Source organism: Macaca mulatta, chromosome 17, assembly GCF_049350105.2.
Source record: "Macaca mulatta isolate MMU2019108-1 chromosome 17, T2T-MMU8v2.0, whole genome shotgun sequence".
Lineage (NCBI taxonomy): Eukaryota > Metazoa > Chordata > Mammalia > Primates > Cercopithecidae > Macaca > Macaca mulatta.
In genome coordinates, this window is record NC_133422.1 from 73,674,618 (window position 1) to 73,691,011 (window position 16,394).

The 16,394-nt window shown below is 37.0% G+C and overlaps 1 pseudogene; it reads left to right on the forward strand.

Moving 5' to 3' along the window:
* The first annotated feature begins 3,890 nt into the window (after positions 1-3,890).
* On the forward strand, positions 3,891-5,899 carry LOC100427837 (60 kDa heat shock protein, mitochondrial-like; annotated as a pseudogene).
* Positions 5,900-16,394: the final 10,495 nt, after the last annotated feature.

The following is a 16,394-nucleotide window of genomic DNA, read 5'->3' on the forward strand; positions in this document are numbered from 1 at the left end:
GAAAAGGGGATATACATACATACATACATACATACATATGTGTGTGTGTGTGTGTGTGTGCATATGTGTGTGTGTATATATATATAGAGTCAATTTTGCAACTCACAAGGTTATTGTAAAACTTAGGCTAAATTTAGAAATTTTGAAATTTTAGAAAAACATTTAAACGTATGGAAAATAGAAAGATTTAAAATGTTGGCATAAGTCCTCCCAGTCTTGTTTTTTTCTGTACGTTAAAAAAATTGCATAATGAATTTTATCTTCCTTCCTCTTTTCTGTTTTCTTTTTCAATATTTACTAGTGCTGCAAGGAATAGTATGAGATGTTGATGTCTGGGACACAATATAAAGAAACTATACAAGGAATTTCACTGGTCTTTTTTTCCTGCCATCTCACATTTGATGTTCTCCAGGCTTCTGTGTTTGACAAACATCTGTGAAAAGTAATGTATGTGCTCAACTCTATGCTGATCTCTAGGTCTAGAATGATAAAACAATGTCCCTGCATTCAAGAATCTTGAGGGACTGTCAAAAATCAAGTGCCATGTGGCGACTGTTGCTTAAGGTCATACGGCAGAGCAGTGCACACAGGAAGAAGTAGTCAGTTCTTGTGATTTCAGATCGTCTTGTGGCCTCACATAAGCTAAATGATCTCATCTATTTTGCTAACCTCAAAGCTGTTTTGTTAATATTTACTTGCCACTTGAGCCAACACTAATGTCCCAAAGTGAGGGGAAAAAATTACAGATAACCTAGGTTAAAACATGCTTGGGACTGACTATTCTGAAAGGGACATGATCATAGGACATAACTGCCCTTATTCTTCTAGCTCATGCAGGCTCAAACACAGGGCTGTTTGATGAACTCAGGTCCCAAGCACAGATACTGGAGAGACATAAATACTTCTTTTTTTTTTTTTTTTTTTTTTTTTTTTTTTTTTTTGAGATGGAGTCTCGCTTTGTCGCCCAGGCTGGAGTGCAGTGGCCGGATCTCAGCTCACTGCAAGCTCCGCCTCCTGGGTTTACGCCATTCTCCTGCCTCAGCCTCCCGAGTAGCTGGGACTACAGGCGCCCACCACCTCGCCCGGCTAGTTTTTTGTATTTTTAGTAGAGACGGGGTTTCACCATATTAGCCAGGATGGTCTCGATCTCCTGACCTCGTGATCCGCCTGTCTCGGCCTCCCAAAGTGCTGGCTTGAGCCACCGCGCCCGGCCATAAATACTTCTTACAATGAAATATACTTATTAGGAATTACAAATGATTGTTTTCAGTGACACTGTTTATCACATATTGTTCATCATTCCTTCTCCTTCTGCCACTTTTATAAGACGCTGATCACACTCTGCAGGGAGGTACTATGTCTTGTTTATCATGTGCTCCTTACCCCATACTAAATGCCCAATATGTGTTTGTTGACTTGAATGAAACCAACCTAAATTATAACTGAGTTTTTAAAATGTGATCCATGTTGAAAACTTGGCAATATAAATCTAAGTGTGGAAGTGAAAGCATTTCATTTTGAATATTGCAATGACTTTTTTCAATTCTTTGAGGACAGAGGCAATGTCCTCTTCATCTTTGCATTTTCAGTGACTAAAATATTACTGAGTGCATAGGGGGTACTTACCTAATGCTCGCTGAACTAAGTTAAATAGAATTGAATTTTCTTTGCTACTCTATAGCAAATCATTAGTACCTGAGCAGGCTTCTACTTCATGCAAACTATTCGCAGATCTTTACTGTCTATTCTCCTATTTTTAGAAGAAAGCAAATAAATTGACTATGCAGTAATTTCCTCAGTTTTCCCCCATCTAACCTATATTAGATAACTTCTAGATGTGCCTCGTTCTCAGCATCAGCACAGATCTTATCTTGGTATCATTCTAGGAGTTTGAGTTTTAAATTATTTATTTTAAGGGAGTAAAATATTTACATTAATAAAAGTATTTGTTAGAAATGAAGGAGGCTCTCACTTACAGAACAAGGAGGTAACCCCCCAGACACAAACATAAAAGTCTCACAGGCTGAACTTAGCTGAAAGCCCTGTTGATGAGCTTTAAGGGAATTTGAAACTTGGTATAATAAAATCACACCCCTGAGTTTTGCAGGAATGATTGCTGCACTGTAATATGTATTGTACTTAGATACTTAGATTAAAGATATATTTTTATTTTTATTTTGTTATCAATTATGCATCCAGAAGAGGAATTTTACTACTAATGGAACCATTGAAATAGATACCTAGAGGAGTGGATGCATCCGTTTATTTCTTGTCAGGTTCTATATTAGGCTTTCCAAAGCACATTTGAGTATTTGTCTACTATTGTTATTGTTGTGGAGTAGTGTACCTTGGGGAAATCTGTAAAGGAGAATGAATAAGCCTGAATTCTATACCTGATTCTGCCTTTTCTTGCTGTATGTTTTTAGACAAGTAACCTTATACCAGCACCTGGTCCGTTCCGCAATAGGGGAATACTTCATTTAGATTTTCATACCTAAAACATTACCTTATTTTAAAGTAACACTATCAGTTTTTTTAACAGAGGCATAATTTTATCTTCATATAAGTTACTAGGCTGGACATATAGTTGAGAAAATAGAGGTACTTTTTGCCCAAGGCTTAAAAGCTGTGCAATGGTAGAACTGGCATTAATAATTGGCTTCGGAACATTTGTAGTCAAGGTACTTTTCTCTTGCTTTGTAATTGAGCAACTTGAGATTTATGAGTGAATGAAATGCCTAACTTCTGGAAGGACTCAATATCTGATTTCAAAAGAAATGATTTCAAAACATTTCAGCTCTCGAAAAGGCAAATGAAGAACTAGGGTAGTGGTTCTCAAAGTGAGGTCTCCAGACAAACAGCAGCAGCATTACCTGACAACTGGTCATTGGTAAGAAATTACCTGACAACTGGTAAGAACTGACGTTCTCTGTTCCCACGCAAGACCCACTGCATCAGAAACTCTGGGGGTAAGGTCCAGCAAACTGATTTAACAAGCCCTCCTGTCCTCTAGGTGATTCTGATGCCTGCTCAAATTTCTGAAGCACTGCAAATTTCCGAAGCACTGCAAATTTCTGAAGCACTGCAAATTTCTGAAGCACTGCAAATTTCTGAAGCACTGCAAATTTCTGAAGCACTGCAAATTTCCGAAGCACTGCAAATTTCCGAAGCACTGCTAGGCATAGAAAAACACCTTAGACCCTGTAAAAGGGTGAAAGTGCTTTAGAATTTATTTCCAGCCCTGTGATGATGAATGTAGAGGTCAACTATGGGAGAAAGTACCACTTCCAGGCCCAGATCAGATCAAAAGCAGGATGGGGCCTTTAAGAACCAGTAGCCCCTGGGGACTCTAGGACCAGCAGAGAGCACCCAGCTTTTCTGAGAAATTTCGGGACATTGGAGGTCTTCAGGTTGTACACTTAGCATTTGCAATTTGAATGTGGAGGTGTTGCTATAATCAGAGTCTGTTTTGGATTGGAAGCTGTTGGGGATTTAATCTTTCTCATCTGAGGCCTAGACATGGACTTCACTTGAGGTTCTCACTAAACAATAACTCACATTGTTCTGGAATTCTCACATAACAATAAGTACGCTGAACTCATTCAAGTTCAAGTATAACAGAGTAAAGATGTGGTATAAGTTACTACATCTCAAATAGGATCAGACAGCAACATTTTTGTGGCTTCAAAAGCAGCACCATTTGTTTATTAACATTATTTTGCTTAATAAAGCAGTACTCTTAATTATGACAAAATTTAGAAATAATCCTATGGGATGTGATAAAGCTATTTTCACTTTGAATTTTAAAAAAATGGGCCCTACACTCTCTCCTTCCCTCACCACCAATGACCTGTCTCACTGTGCATACGCCCTGCTGCAGCCCTGCAGAAATGCTTCAACTACCCACAATTTTTTTTTTTTTTTTTTTTTCCAAATAAGACTGGAGTCCAGGGTACTGAAGCCTCATCTTCCTCAGGCTGATGCCAAAGATGTAAAATTTGGTGCAGATGCCCAAACCTTAAAGCTTCAAGGTGTAAGCCTTTTAGCCAATTCTCTAGCCATTACAATAGGGCCAAAGGGAAGAACCGTGATTATTGAAGAAAGCTGAGGAAGTTCCAAAGTAAAAAAAAAGATGGTGTGACTGTTGCAAAGTCAATTGACTTAAAGGATAAATATAAAAATATTGGAGCTAAACTTGTTAAAATGTTGCCAATAATACAAATAAAGAAGCTGGGGATGGTATCACCACTGCTACCATACTGGCATGCTCTATTGCAAAGAAGGCTTTGAGAAGGTTAGCAAAGGTGCAAACCCAGTGGAAATTGGAAGTGTGTGAGGTTAGATATTGATACTGTAATTGCTGAACTTAGGAAGCAGTCTAAACCTGTGACAACCCCTGAAGAAATTGCTCAGGTTGCTACAGTTTCTGCAAACAGAGACAAAAAAAATTGGCAGCATCATTTCTGGTGCAATGAAAAAGGTTGGAAGAAAGGTTGTGCTCACAGTGAAAGGTGGAAAAACATTGAATGATGAATTAGAAATTATTGAAGGCATGAAGTTTGATTGAGGCTATATTTTTCCATACTTATTAATATATCAAAAGGTCAGAAATGTGAATTCCAGGATGCCTATGTTCTACTGAGTGAAAAGAACATTTCTGGTGTCCAGTCCATTGTACCTGCTCTTGAAATTGCCAGTGCTCACCTTAAGCCTTTGGTCACAATTGCTGAAGATGTTGATGAAGAAACTCTAAGTATGCTCATCTTGAATAGGCTAAAAGTTGGTCTTCAGGTTGTAGTAGTCAAAATTTCAGGTTTTGGTGACAATAGAACAAGCTTAAAGATGTGGCTATTGCTACTGGTATTGCAGTGTTTGGAGAAGAGGGGTTAACCCTAAATCTTGAAGATGCTCAGCCTCATGACTCAGGAAAATTCAGAGAGGTCATTGTGGTCAAAGATGATGCTATGTTATTAAAAGGTAAAGATGACAAGGCTTAAATTGAAAAATGTATTCAAGAAATCATTGAGTAGTTAGATATCACAACTAGTGAATATGAAAAGAAAAAACTGAATGAATGTCTGGCAAAACTATCAGATGGAGTAGCCATGTTGATGGTTGGTGAGACAAGTGATGTTCAGGTAAAAGAAAAGAAAGACAGAGTTACTGACGTCCTTAATGCTACAAGAGCTGCCATTGAAGATGGCATTGCTCTGCTTCAGTGCATTCCAGCCTTGGACTCGTTAACTCCAGCTAATGAAGATGTTTTAAATGGTATAGAAATTATTAAAAGAACACTCCTGTAATCCCAGCACTTTGGGAGGCTGAGATGGGCAGATCACAAGGTCAGGAGATTGAGACCATCCTGGCTAACACGGCGAAACCCAGTCTCTACTGAAAAATACAAAAAACTAGGCAGGCGAGGTGGCAGGTGCCTGTAGTCCCAGCTACTCGGGAGGCTGAGGAAGGAGAATGGCGTGAACCCTGGAGGCAGAGCTTGCAGTGAGCCGAGATCCGGCCACTGCACTCCAGCCTGGGCGACAGAGCGAGACTCTGTCTCAAAAAAAAAAAAAAAAAAAAAAAAAACAAAAACAAAACAAAAAAAACCCTCAAAATTCCTTCAATGACCAATGTTAAGAATGCAAGTATTGAAGTATCTTTGATAGTTGAAAAAATTATGTAAGATTCCTCTGAGGTTGGTTATGAGGCTGTGATTGGAGATTCTGCGAATATGGTAGAAAAAGGAGTCACTGACCCCACAAACATTGTGAGAACTGCTTTACTGCATGCTGCTGGGGTGGCTTCTCTGTTACCTACAGCAGAAGTTGTAGTCATAGAAATTCCTAAAAAAGAGAATCCTGGAATGAGTGCAATAGGTGGAATGGGAGATGGTTTGTTCTAATTCCTAGAATAGTGCTTTACCTTTGTTTTTGAACTGTGACAAGAAGCTCAAAACAGCATTCTTCAACAATAACTTTAGAAGTCAGGTGAAGAAAATGACTGAAGAGAAGGCTGGCTGAAATTTAAGAAAATCACCATAACCATCAGTTACTGGTTTCAGTTGACAATATACAATAATTCACTACTGTCATTGCCCATGCCTACAGATAATTTATTTTGTATTTTTGAATGAAAAAACATTTGTACATTCTTGATATTGGGTGCAAGAGCCATGAACCAATATAGTACTTTCAACCTAAATCACTGAGACGTTTATTGCCGTTCTATTAAAATCAGGATTTTAGTGCTTGCCATCACCAGAGGAGAAGTTAAGAAGCAGCCTTTCTGTGGAGAGTAAGAAGAATTGTGTACAGAGTAGAGAAATATCCAATTATGTGACAGCCTTTGTGTAATAAAAATTTGTTTAAAATTTTAAATAGTGCATCCTGAAGAGACTTTTAAATTCTCCAAATTGGTTCTCATGCAAAAAGGCGTATTCAGTACTTTTAAGGACCATTTGAATTGTGGGTAAAGGATTATGTTAGATGCTGAGTATTTAAGACATAATGGTTGACATTTGCTCACTGCCCACCATAGGAAGCTGACAACTAGGTAAGAGGGGCAACTCTTCTGGAGCACTTGAGTCCAGAAGAAAAGAGTGGCCAGAAAAAGAGGTCAAAGGAAAAAGGATATTAAGCAAACACCTGAAGAGAGAATCCTTTGTATTCCTGAGATGGTAATCTGTGAGTCTGCTTGTGAATATAAGCTGGGTACACTGCCAAAGAACAGGGTGAAAGGAGTAGTAGGCTTATTTCTGTTTTAGCTTACTAGAAATTAAGATGTCTCAGGTCAAAAAATAAAAATAAATGAACTGGTAAAGAAGCTGTAAAATTCAAGAGTATGAAGAGCAATTTAAAGTTAATTACACTAGGTGACAAATACCAGAGAGAAAAGCTTGATTGTTAATTGGAGTTCTAAAAACTTCTATTACAAAATAGGTTCAGGGAGTGCGAACATCAGCAAAATGGAGAAACAGAACTCTCCAATGCTTGTCCCCTGAAGAAACATTAATGCAAACAACTATCCACACATGGAAATATCTTCCCAAGTGCTAAGGAAACCTGGTGAAGGACAATAGTGTCTGAATGTAGCACAGAAAGAAAAGACTCATTGAGGAGAGTAGGATGGACATTAGGCACATTGCCCATTCTTCAACCCTGGACAGCACAGCATGGAGAAAGATACTGCCTAGGAGAGGAAGAAGGAAGTGAGCAGAGGACTTTGCCTCAGACTCTAAAACTAGGCCCTCTTCAGTAAAATCTAGCACTGATCTGACCCCATGGCCTCAGACTTTAGGCTCCTACCCAAGGACTGGGTTTCCAGGCCTGCACTAGAACCAGGCTAGATCCCCCACCAGGCTCTAGGCTTTTCCAATGAACTTGGTCTCCAGGCTGCCCCACTGCCAACCTGACTTCAACAACCCAAGAGTCCAAACCACCCCTAACAGTGAAGTGGCTCCCATGGCCCCAGGCTTCAGGCCAACCTCAGCGCCAGACCAACCCTTGTAGTCCTAGTCATCAGACTGGCACCCTCAGACCCAGCTTCCAGGCCAGCTCCTGTAGCTCCTCACTCCAACAGACCCAGGGTTCAGGTTGCCCCAATAGATTCCAGCATTTGACCAACCCCCATGGACCAAGGCTCCAGGACAGCCCCTGTATACCCAGGTAAGTGGCTATTCCCAAGGCCCTAAGACCTAGGACAGCCCTCATGGGCCTATCCTCTAGGCCAACACCTGCATGCCCAGACTCCAGGCAAACACTAGTGGACATAGGCTCCAGGCCAATACCAGAGTCTAATGCACTAAACCAACACCTGCAATCCTAGGCTCCAAACTGTCTCCTGTGGACCTAGGCTTCCTATCAACTACAGCACTGAGAAAACCCCAAGTGCCAGGCTGGTCCCTGTGGTCTCAAGCTTCAGATGACCCAGGGTCTAGGGCTGTACCAGCAGATCCAGGGCCCAAGCTCACCCCAGTAGACCCCAGTAGCAGGCTACACCACACAGACTGAGGCTCCAAGACTACCCATGAAGACCTAAGTTCTAGGCCAGCAACTGTAGGCCCATAACCCAAACCCATCCCCACAGACTCAAGCTCCAGGCCTATTCCAATACTGAACCAGCCTCCATGGACTCAGGCTCCAGGTCTATTCCAGTGCAAGATCAGCCCCCATGGATCTAGGCTTTATGCCCAACCAAGCAGACCCAGGCAGCAGGTTGCCTACCTGCTGACCCAGGCACCACACCAGCCTATCTGAGGACTCCAGCAGCAAGTTTACCTTCAGATTATGCCCAATGGTCTGCCTAGAATCTCTAGGCAGGCTGCCTGGAGCAGCTTTTCCACCCAAAGCCAGTCTGCAAAGACTGGAATAAGTCCTTACTTTTTGAATGTGCAGTCATCCATGTAAGGTAATGAAAACACAAAACACCAAGAAGGCATAACATAACCAAAGAACACACCAAACAATAATCTCTTAGTAGCTGACCTACAGGAAATAAAGATAGATGAACTGCCTGACAAAAAATTCAAAATAATTTTTTAAGTAACATAGGACGACTTCAATAAATACTTAAAACGCCTCAATAAGATCAGGAAAACAAAGTACCAATATTAAAAATTAACAGAGAAATTTAAGTTATTTATAAAATAGTAATTCTGAAGTTGGAAAATACAATGAATAAAATAAAAAATGCAATAGTGAACATTAATAGCAAAATTGATCAAGCAGAAGAGAGAATCTATGATTTTGAAGACAGGTTATTGGAAAATATAAAGTCAGGGAAGAAAAAAGAATGAAAAGGAATGAAGTAAGATTATGAGATTTATGAGCAATTGTTTGGGTAATAGGAGTTTGTGAAGGAGAAGAGAAAGATAAAGAATTAAAATGTTTAAAGAAATATTAGCAGTACTTTCCAAATTTGTAGAAAGATATAAATATCTAGGTACGGAAATGTCAAAATTCTCTAATCAGATTGAATCCAAACAAGATTACACCAAGACATAATAAAATAAAGCTATCAAACTCAAGGAAAGAAAGAGGATCCTGAAAACATCAAGATAAAAGAAGCAAATGACGTATAAGGAAGTTCTGGTACACATAGAAGTTAATTTCTCAGCAGAGGTATTACAGGCCAGGAGAGAACAGGATGATACATTCAAAGTGCTGGAAAAAAAATACTAAACAAAACTGCCAAGTAAGAATATTGTATCTGAAAAAGGTGTGGCTCAGAAACAAAGGAGAGAGAAAGAGTTTCCCAGAGAAACAAAAGCTGAGGTAGTTCACTCACACCAGAGCTGTTTACAAGAAATGCTAAAAGAAGCTCATCAGCCTGGAAAAAAAGGATGCTAAAAAGTAACACAAAAACATCTCAAAGTATAAAACTCACTGATAAAAGTACATACACAGTCAAATTCAGAATAATACTGTAATTGTGATGTTTAAATCACTTATATCTTTAGTATAAAGATGAAAAAACAGATGAAAAAACTATTAAAAATAATAGTTATAATAATTTGTTGTGGCATATACAACATAAGAACATGTAAATTACAACATCAAAAATTTTAAATACATGAGGGAGGTGGAGAATATAGTAGAGGATTTTTTTTTATGCAATCAAAGTTAAGTTGTTATCAACTTAGCCTGTAATAACAATAAGATTAAAAAAATAATCCTCATGGTAACCACAAAGAAAAAACCTATTGTAGATATGCAAAAGATAAAAAGTAAGAAATCAAAGCATACCACTAGACAAAATCACCTAATCACAAAGACAACAAAAGAGTAAAGACAGAACAAAAGATCTGCAAAACAAACATAAAACAGTAGCAGTAGGTTTTTATATATCAATGCCTACCTTGAATTTAAATGAATTAAATTATCTAATCAAAAGACATAGAATGTCTACATGCATAAAAGACAAGACACAACTATATAGTGCTTATAAGAGACTCACTTCACATTTAAGGATACATATAGATTAAAAGTGAAGGGATATAAAAGATATGGATGTGAATGGAAACTATGTGAATGGAAACTATGTGAATGGAAACTAATGGGGAGCAGAAATAGGTACACTTAAGTCAGATAAAATGAACATTAAGTCAAAACTGAGAAAAGAGACAAAGAAGGTCATTATATAATGAAAGAGGGGTAAATTAAGGAAGTGGATATAACCATTGTAAATACACACACACACACACACACATACATATATAACTAACATTAAGGCATCTAAATATATAAGGTAAATATTAATAGATCTGAAGAAAGAGGTAGATGGCAATACAGTAATAGTAGGGGGCTTTAGTACCTCACTTTCGGCAAAAGACAGATTACTTCAACAGAAAATTAATTAGGAAATATCAACATATATTGGACACCAAATGGACCTAACATCCATATACAGAACATTCTATCGAACAACTGCAGAATACACAATTTCCTCTGCTGCACATGGAACATTCTCTGAGATAGATGATGTATTAGGCCATAAAACAAGTCTTAAATGTAAGAAGATTGAAATCCTATCAAATGTCTTTGTTGACCACAGTAGTATAAAATTCTAATTTCCAGGAACTTTAGAAGATTCACAAATACATGGAATTTAAATGACTTGCTCTTGAACAACCAAGGGTTAATGAAGAAATTGAAAGAGAAATTTTAAAACATATTGATACAAAGGAAGATGGAAACGCAACATACCAAAACTTATGGGATTCAGCAAAAGCATTTCTAAGATGGAAGTTTATAGCATCCATCAGAAAAGAAGAAAGATCCCCAATAAACAACCTAATGTTACACCTCAAGGAAAAAGAAAAACAATAAACTAAACCCAAAGTTAAAAGAGGTTAAGAAATAGTGAAGTTCAAAATCCAAATACCTGAAATAGAAACTAGAAAACAACAGAAAGAACCAGCGCAAAATTAAGAGTTTTTTAAAAAGATAAACAAAATGAACAAGCCTTGAGCTAGAGTAAGAAAAAAAAAAGAGAAGGTCCAAATAAATAAAATTATAAATAAAAAGGAGACATTACAACTGACACAACAGAATTACAAAGGATCACTAAGAAACTATTGTGAACATATGCCAACAAATTAGATAACCTAGAATAATGGACAAATTCCTACAGACGTTCAACCTACCAAGACTGAATCATGAAGTAGAAAATTTGAACAAACCAATACCAAGTAAGAGGATTGAATCAGTAATAAAACATCCCCCACCAAAGGAGGGCCCAGGGACCTGATGGCTTCATGGACAAATTCTACCAAACACTTAAAGAATACCTAATACCATCTTTTTAAAATGCTTTCAAAAAATGAAGACAAAAGAATACTTTCAAACACATTTTTCAAGGCCAGCTTTACCCTGATATCAAAGCCATACAAGGACACTACAAGAAAATAAGATTATAGGCCAATATTCCTGATGATCATAGATGTAAATATCCTCAAAAATATTAGCAAACCAAATTCAATAGCACATTGAATGAATCATATGCCATAATCAAGTGGAATTTATCCCAGAGATACAAGGATGGTTCAATGTACACAAATCTGTAAATGTAACATACCATATGAATATAATAAAACACAAAATCATATAATCATCTCAATAGATAAAGTTGTTAACAAAATTCATATCATCTTGTGATTAAAAATTCTCAAGAAATTATATACAGAAAGAATGCACCTCAATACATTAAATGTCATATATGACAAACCCACAGTTAACATCATATTCAATGGTGAAAAGTTTAAATCATATTTTCTAAGATCAGAAACAAGTCAAGGATGTGCACTCTTGCCAGTTCTATTCAACATAATACTGGAAGTCCTAGCCAGAGCAAAATAAATTTATCTTAAGAGTAACAATTTAATTTACTCTTTTACAATTTGGATGTCTTGAGACGTATTTGCAGATTACATGATCTTATATAGAAAACCTTTAAAAACTTGCAAAAAAGCTGTTAGAGCTAACAAAATTCAGTACAGTTGAAGGATATAATATTAACACACAAAAATCAGTAGTGTTTCTATAGAGTAACAATGAGCTATTCAAAAAGAAAATCAAAACAATTCCATTTACAATATCTACAAAAAGTAGTAAGATGGAAATACATTTAACCAAAAAGGCAAAAGACCTATACACTGAAAACTATATAACATTGATGAAAGAAATTGAGGAAGACACAAATAGATAGAAAGATATTCCATGGTCATGAAATAGAAGAATGAATACTGTTAAAATGTCCATATTAGCCAAAGCAATTTACAGATCCAATGCAATATCTATCAAAAATTTAATGCCATTTTTTACAGAAATAGAAAAAAAGCTAAAATTCCTATGGAACCAAAAAGATTTCAAATAGCAAAAGGAATATTGGGCAAAAAAAAAACAGAGCTGGAGGTCTCACACTGCATGATTTCAAAACGTACTACGAAGTTATAGTAATCAAAACAGCCGGATTCTGGCATAAAAAACAGACACATAGGCCAATAGAGTGAAACATGGTGCCTAGAAATAAGCCTATAATTTATGGTCAGTTGATTTTCTATCAAGGTGCCAAGAACACACAGTGAGGAAAGGATAATCTCTTCAATAAATGTTGTTGAGACAATGAAATAGCCACATGTAGGAAAATGAAATTATATCTTCATCTTGCTATGTACAAAATCAACTCCAAATGAATTAAAGACTTAAATGTAAGTCCTAAACATTTCAAACTGTTAGAAGAAAACAGGGGGAAATCTCCATGACTTAGCTTTGGGTAATGATATTTTAGAAATGACCCCAAAAGCACAGGCCATGAAAGTGAAAATGGACAAATTGAATTACATTAAACTAAAAAGCTTTTTGCATATGCAAGGAAACAATCAACAGAATGATGAGACAACTAATGGAATGAGATAAAATATAAAATATTTAAAAATCAAACATCGGATAAGGTGTTAATATCTAAAATATATAAGAAACTCAAACAATTCAATAGTAAGAAAACAAATAACCCAATTGTAAAATGAGCAAAGCTCTGAATAGATATTTCCCCAAAGACATGCAGCCAACATGTATACTAAAAACATTCAAATCACTAATCATCAGAGAAATGCAAATTAAAATCACAATATAATATCACCTCACACCTGTTAAAATGTCTATTATCAAAAAGATGCAATATTACAAGTGTGAAAAAGAATGTGGAGAAAAGAAGATCCTTGTACATTGCTGGTGAGAATATAAATTAGTACAGCAATTATGAAAAACGGTATGGTGGTTTCTCAAAAAATTAAAAATAGAACTAGTATGTGATCCAGCAACCCCACTTCTGTGTATACATGCAAAGGAAATGAAATCAGTATGCTGAAGAGGTATCTATATTCCCATATTTATTCCACCACTTCTTACAATGATTAAGATATGGAATCAACTTAAGTGTGATGAGGAGATGAATGGATAAAGAAAATGTGGTATATATACACAATGGAATACTATTCAGTCTTAAAAGGAAGGAAATTTTGCCATTTGCAACAATGTAGATGAACCTTGAGGACATTATGTTAAGTGAAACAACCCAGGCACAGAAAGACAAATACCACAAATCCTCACTCATATGGAAATCTAAAAAAGTTGATCTTATAGAAGCTGAGAGTAGAATGGTGGTTACCAGAGAATGTGGTGGTTAGGGGGAGGGGAGTTTGGGGGAGAAGTGACACAAAGGATACAAAATTACAATTAGGAGAAATAAGTTCAAGGTATCTATTGTATAACATGGTGATTATAGTTAATAACAATGTATTGTATTGTTGAAAACTGCTAAGGAGTTTATTTTAAGGCTCCCCACTCCAAAAAAAAAATTACATATGTGTGGTGGATGTGGTGGCTCACACCTGTAATCCTAGCACTTTGGGAGGTCCAGGCGGGTGGATCACTTGAGGTCAGGAGTGCAAAATCAGCCTGGTCATCATGGCAAAACCCCATCTCTACTAAAATACAAAAAGTTAGCTGGGCATGGTGGTGGGCAACTGCAATCCCAGTTGCTTGGGAGGCTGAGGCAGGAGAAATGCTTGAACCCAGGAGGCAGAGGTTGCAGTGAGCCCAGATTGTGCCATTGCACTCCAGAGTGAGAATCTGTCAACAAGAAAAAAAAAATGCATATGTGATATAATGTGTATGTTAATGAGCTCAACTTAGTTATTCCACGACATGTACCTATTTCAGAGCAACATGAACGCAATAAAGAAATATAGTTTTATTTGTCAGCTTCAAAAAAAATTAAAAAATTGGTAAATACCAGTTTAAACAAACTTTAACAGGATTGTTTCTTACAGGGTTTTTCATAGTTGTTAAGAGTCTAATACATTTAACTCTTTAAGACAGAGTTCTAGCATGTAGGTCTTCCTAAACTTCCTTAACTATGAACCTTCCCTTTTAAAATGGAGCACTTTAAGAGTCTAGTGTCCCACAGAGCACACTGTATGAATGCTACACAATGCCACTGGACAACACATAAAATCAGACAATTTGTCTAGTGGAGGGTGATTCTAAAGCTTTCAGATTTGACTTTTAATAAGGTCTTTTTCAATTTTAAAATTCTACAGTTTCTAAGTAGGCTCCCTCATCTCTCATAACTACAAAATTGGCAAGTCGTGAGGGAAATACTCTCAGATCCTCCCTTATCTCCCTTATGAAAACAGAAATCCAGAAATCCATGGCATTTTTTTTTTTTTTACTATTTTCACAAGGTTTCAAACTATATAGCTAAAACGGGTGGCATTAAAACAATAACATTTATTTACAAAGGACCTTCATACTAAAAGGAAGATGTACATATAAGTGCAAGCCATTAATACAAATTGCCTGTAAGAAAAAGATCGTAATCCTTAGAATGTCTAAGAAAACACAGAATTTTTTCCCAACCTTTTCCAGTATCATCTGCTCCCATGCCTGCTCCCATGTAGCAGACATGATCATTATGCTTCTGTGTTTCAAAACAGTGCCTCTGCTGAGCTCACACTTTGCACATCTGCTGGAGTCAAGGTGCCCTTGAAAACCCAGCTTTCAAGCCATTTTCTCTGTGCTTTGTCCCAGTGTTGGGGTCAGCCCGTCTCTTCCCAATGCTGCCGTGGTACCACAGAAGTATTTTGTTCAGCTCTTGTGCAACCCTTTATTGTGGGTATTTATTAATGTGTCTCTCTTTCAACCCCATCCTAGAGCATTTTGTCATCTCTGTATCTTCAGTGTCTGGAAAATAGCAGATATGGATGAGTAAGTAAAGTAAGATTACTGTTTATGTAATCTTTTGGAAAGGATATTTAAACCTCTGAATGCTTATAACAATAAAACCTATAGATTTTGGATCAAATATTAAGTCTGTCTGTGTGTGTGTACACACATATGCATAAGACTTATTTGCTTCACCTGTGAAATGGGATGATTGTGGACATATGCCCTTTCTATAGAGATATTAAGATTAGTTCATTAAAATAAGATGGATTGATATCCTCAAATAAAAAACTTGAATCATTATAATCCATATTATTAATAATAGTTAATATTATAAATTATGGCATATCTGTAATAATAGGCAAAAATGACTTATGGGGCTATAATAATTTTTGCAAGGCATCATAAAGGATTGTAAAAACCACAAGAGAAAAGGTTGAGTGGTTGTGATCACATACACCTAAAATAGAATTATTGCCTCATAATTCAAAATCCCTATGCCTCTTATTCTTTCTGGTTATAAACTGACCAAGAGATGAAATTGGCTCTGCAGGTCCTAACCAATCCAATTTAATTGGTTAGACTCTAAGTCTATGTGACCAACAATATCCTTGCTTCAAATAATTGCAGCATCTCGGAATATTAGAGTTGGGATTAGTCACTGAGATCTTCTAATCCAATGATTCTGAAGTCTGGCTGTGCGTAAGAATCACAGAGGCATCTTTACAAATTACTAATGGTTAAGGTGCCACTAGACAGCCTGGAAAAAAACTTTAAAGTTCAGGGTCAGTATTTTTTAAAGGCTACACTGAATTTTAATGTGAGATTCTCTGATCTTGTCCAACCCCCTGTGTTACAGATGACTCACGCAGATATAGAGAGGTGACAAGAGAGGCCCAAATGGCTGGCTGTCAGAATCAAGTTAAAGTCTAATTCTTGTGACACCTGTGTTCTCATTACATTAGAGATGGCAATGAGTGTCCAGTTGCTATGCTCACTCTGATTGATTGGTGGTGGCTTCCTGCAATGCTCTGATGAGAAGATTTCTGTAGCTGCACGTGGCTTGGCAGGAGAGAAAGTGTTGATTGATAGCAATGTCCACTGTGGAGTTAGGGCCCAAAAGTGTTGTGAAGGGTTTGTCATCCTTATACTCTCTGTTGCAAATTTTCAACA